Source organism: Hordeum vulgare, chromosome 3H (genome assembly GCF_904849725.1).
Source record: "Hordeum vulgare subsp. vulgare chromosome 3H, MorexV3_pseudomolecules_assembly, whole genome shotgun sequence".
Classification (NCBI taxonomy): Eukaryota; Viridiplantae; Streptophyta; class Magnoliopsida; order Poales; family Poaceae; genus Hordeum; species Hordeum vulgare.
Window position 1 is genome coordinate 256030118 of NC_058520.1, and position 5186 is coordinate 256035303.

Below are 5186 nucleotides of genomic sequence, written 5' to 3' on the forward strand. Positions count from 1 at the left end.
TTTTTTATTGTTGTTGTAGCAGTTGTTCCTATTAGTAGTTTTAGTGGTAGTAGTTTTAGTGGTTGTTTTTGTTAGTAGTTTTAGTAGTTTTTCTGGTTAGTAGTTTTAGTAGTTGTTCTTGTTAGTAGTTTTAGTGGTAGATTTAGTTAGTTGGTAGATTTAGTAGGTAGTTTAGTGGTAGATTTTGTTTTGTTAATTAGTGGTAGCTTGTTAAATTAGTTAGGTTAGTTAGTTAGCTTGGTTAGTTAGGTGGAGGAGGAGAAGAGGAGAAGAGGAGGAGGAGGAGGACGAGAAGAGGAGAAGAAGAAGAGGAGTTGGAGGAGGAGGAGGAGGAAAAGAAAAAGAAGAAGAAGAAGAAGAAGAAGAAGAAGAAGAAGAGGAGAATAAAAAATAAGAAGGAGAAGAAGAAGAAGAAGAAGAAGAAGAGAAGAAAAAAATAAGAAGGAGAAGAAGTAAAGAAGAAGAGAAGAAGAAGAGAACAAGAGAACAAGAAAAAAATAAGAAGGAGAAGTTAGTTAGCTTGGTTAGTTAGCTAGATTCTTTTTTATTACTTAGTGATAGATTCTGTTTTTGTTATTTTTTTGTTGTTTAGTGCTATCCAGGTTTAGCGATAGGTTTAGTTAGCTTGGTTAGTTAGGTTAGTTAGTTAGCTTAATAGAAAGAATAGGAAGAAGAAGAAGAGGAGGAGGAGGAGAAGAGGAGAAGAGGTGGAGGAGAAGAAGAACAAGAACAAGAAGAAGAAGAGGAGAACACAAAAATAAGAAGGAGAAGAAGAAAAGAAGAAGAGAAGAAGAAGAGAAGAAGAGAAGAAGAATACCTTCTCCTCCTTCTCCTTCTTCTCCTCCTTCTTCTCCTCCTCCTCCTTCTCGCTCTTCTTGATTTCGTCCTCTTCTTCTCCTCCTCCTCTTTCTTCTCCTCTATCTTATTCTCCTTACCTTATTTTCCCCAACAATGAGATAATTAGCCCATTTAGCTACAAAATGGCCTAAAAACCTTGGTTGGCTCATGAATATTATATTCTTAACTTGTTTTCCTCTAAAATGACATAATTAGAATATTTGTGTTGATCGGGTGGTTTCACATGTGATAGTTGTCTCGTCCCTGTGAGGTCTGCTGTGCAAAGACCTCCCCGTGCGTTGTACGAGCTCCGCCCCTGCATTCGTGGGTCACTACAAATTTCATCTCCTCCCCGCCCCTTCATTTATTGTGGCTCGGTTTCCGGATGAAACTTTCTAGATTTAGGTAATTAAATTAATTTATCAGTATGCGTGACCAGTATGCGTCTCCTGTTCGAAAGGGCGACATCTATAAATATGCATGTCTTTGCATATTTATAAGTGCCATCCTTTCGAATTGTCCAACATTATCCACGGACAGCCCGAGTATGTGTAGATTGGGTTCGTTTTCCCGTATGCTGTGCTCTGGCTCCGGTGCGGAATTTCGTCAGTGCCTCCCTGTTATTCTCTGGATGCACATCCTCTCTGTTTATTGCAGAGACGTGTATTAGGAGAACAGCGGGGAGGTGCTCCCGAAATTTTGCATTGGATCCGGAGCAGAGCATGGGAAAATGAACCCAATGTACACATACTCGGGTGGGATTAGGACCTACCTTTACCTATTAGCGTGTAGGTTGCCTGGGCGTAATAAAAATGGCGAACCTGATTAACCGATGAATAAAATGCTAAATTATATATAAATATATTTATTCTGTCTTTAGTAGTTAGGCAAGATGAGTGATCGTGCGTGGATGTATACCGGTCACCCTAGTCAGAAAGAGATGACGAAAGAATGGTTTGTAAAAACAAACGAATTTGTGAAAGCCGCATTCGCAAATGTCCAGGAAAGAAACTATTGCCCCTGTCCTGGATGCGGCAACTATAAAAAGATGATAGAGGCTGTAATGATTAAACACCTGCAGAGGAGGGGTTTTAAGCCTAATTATACAGTGTGGACATTTCATGGTGAGTCTATACAACGCACAAGAGCTGAGGTGGTCCGTCGTCGCACGGACGAGAATGGTACCGGGATCGAAGACATGGTGCAAGACTTTGATGATGCTCGGGATTCGGAAGATGAGATGGAGGAATCTGCAAAGGCCTTTAATGAAATGTTGGAGTCTTCAAAACGTCCCCTCCATGAGCACACTGAGTTCTGTCAGCTGGATGCAATTGCACAAGTAATGTCTCTGAAGTCTCAGTTCAACGTGGGAAGAGAATGCTACGAAGCGATGATGACACTATTTGGACGCTTCCTACCCAAAGGCCATGTCATGCCTACAAACCTGTACCAGTCGGACAAAATACTTCGTGTACTTAAGATGCCGTATTTGAAGAAGGATGCATGTGAGAAAGGATGTGTTTTATTTTGGAAGGAGTATGCACACTTGGACTATTGTCCCAATTGCGAGTCTTGCAGGTATCTTCTGGTAGACAACGGTATGGGTGAGAAGAGGGATACCAAAATCACAATTAGTGTTCTTCGGTATATGCCAATCCTACCAAGACTTCAACGTCTTTTCATGGTCAAAGAGACAGCCAGACAGATGACATGGCACAAATTGGGCAAAAGAACCGAACTAGATGCGGATGGGAATAAGATGGTGGTACACACATCGGATGGGGAAGCATGGAAATATTTCGATGGATTGCATCAGGATAAAGCGGCAGATCCAAGGAATCCTCGAGTCTGCATCGCCACGGATGGTTTTAACCCATTTGGCATGATGGCAACCAAATATAGTTGTTGGCCTGTATTAGTCATTCCACTCAATCTCCCCCCGGACAGATTATGCAAAGAAAGAACATATTTATGACGTTGCTAATTCCAGGGCCCAATTATCCGGGGAAGAATATGAATGTGTATGTGCAGCCGCTTAAGGATGAATTGGAGGAAGATTGGGATAATGGGGTCAAAGACATACGATGCCGCTAGAAAACAAAACTTCAAAATGCATGTGTGGTACATGTACAGTATGCATGACTTGCCGGCGTATGCACTATTCTCTGGATGGTGTGTGCATGGAAGGTTCCCGTGCCCCCAATGCAAGGCAGCTCTTTAGTTTCATTGGTTGCAGGAGGGTCGGAAGTATTCTTGCTTTGACTTGCATAGACTGTTCCTGGATCCTGACCATCAGTTCAGAAAACACAAGAAGAACTTTACCAAAGGTAAAGTTGTCAAAAACTTGGCACCACCTGCGTTGACAGGCCAACAGATCCTGGATCAGTTAAACGCCCTCGAGCCTGATCCAGAGCGTCCAGGGTATTTCAAGGGGTACAATTCAAAACACGCTTGGACTCACAAGCCATGCTTCTGGGATCTGCCTTACTTCAAAGACCTCCTTCTTCCACACAATATCGGCATGATGCACACTGAAAAGAATATCGGAGAGGCTATTTTTGGTACATTGTTCGACATAGATGGGAAGACAAAGGATAATACTATGTCTAGAGTCGATCAAGAGACACTATGTCACAGACCATTAGAAAAGATGCGAGAAGGCAAAGGAAAGCAGAAGTGGTCGAAGCCAAAGGCCTGGTTCAATCTTGGAAGGCCAGCTATGAGGGAAATTATCTCCTGGGTCAAAATGCACTTGATGTTCCCCGATGGGTATGCAGCGAATCTAAAGAGGGGAGCGTGTCTTCAAAAAATATAAAATCTTTGGTCTCAAGAGTCATGATTGGCACATATGGCTAGAGCGGGTAATGCCGGTGATGTTACGTGGCTTTATTCCTGAGGATGAATGGCTAGTACTGGTGGAGCTGAGCTATTTCTTCCGTGTTCTTTGTGCGAAAGAATTGTCGCCTGGCGTGGTAGAAGACATGGAGGAGTTTGCACCAGAGTTGTTGTGCAAGTTAGAGAAGATCTTTCCACCGGGCTTCTTTAATCCAATGCAGCATTTGATTTTACATCTACTGACGGAGGCAAGATTGGTTGGGCCCGTGCAAGATCGTTGGTGCTATGCAACTGAGAGGATGCATAAGACCCTTCGAGCTAAATGTAAAAATAAGCGTAGAATTGAAGCATCGATGGCTGAGGCATTCATTACTGAGGAGGTGGCAAACTTTGTGACAGCACACTACGAAGCCAAAAATCATGATTTTTGCATAACCCGAAGCCTCGGCACAATGATGCAGACCCTAAAAAAGGTGGGTCCAACCTCAGCCTATTCAATCGGAAGCTCGCACCAGCCGGTGCTTCGAAACCAATAACGTTGGATGTCAAAGAATGGCGGAACATTTCGTTGTATATCTTCAACAACCTAACAGAAGTGTGGCCGTACATCAAGTGAGTTCTCGGCACATTTTCCCGTAACTTCTAATTCCTTTGAACTGCTCTTATTCCCGGATATTTCAAACAACCGTTATGTCGCCAAATTCTAGGATGGAGCGGTGATCGAATATGATTCCGTCGAAGAGTATGAGCTTTTGTCAAAGACAGGAGGCGACTATCCCGGTTTCATCTCTTGGTTCAAACAAACTGTAATTATCAATAATGGACCATTTCATTTCTTGGTCTAACTTGCGGCTATTGCAACAATCATTTCGTATTAAACTTGTAGGCTAATTCAGAGTCTATGGAGGCTAAATTGAGACAAGTCTCTAATGGTTTTGACTATAAGGTCCGTTCATTTGAGAAATACAACATCAACGGGTATCTCTTTCGTACCTTTGGCAAAGAGCTATCTATGCCCGACCAGAAATCTACAAATTGTGGAGTCTCTGCTATCGGCGAAGGTGTTATCGAGTATTATGGAAGATTTGAAGCAATTTATGAACTTCAATTCTATGGTGAAAACCCACCGAACGTCGTAGTCTTCAAATATTATTGGTTCCAGCCGAAGGAGACTAGAAGGACTCCTGAACATATAGGACTAGTCGAAATCAATCCAAACACCCATTTAGATGTTCGAGATGTCTATATTACGGCTCAACAGGCGACCCAAGTTTTATATCTATTGTGGGCATGCCAAACGAATAAGAATCTGGAAGGTTGGTATGTTGTTTATGAAGTGCCGCCACATGTCAGACCACCTCTCCCAAATGAACAGGATTATGAACCTCACATTAACCCAGACACATATGATGGAGAATTCTTCCAAGAAACACGTCTTTCCAAGAAACGTTTCAAGAACGCCGTGCTTCACCCAAGAACATGGAAGTAGACAGCGACAATGAATCCGACTCCAC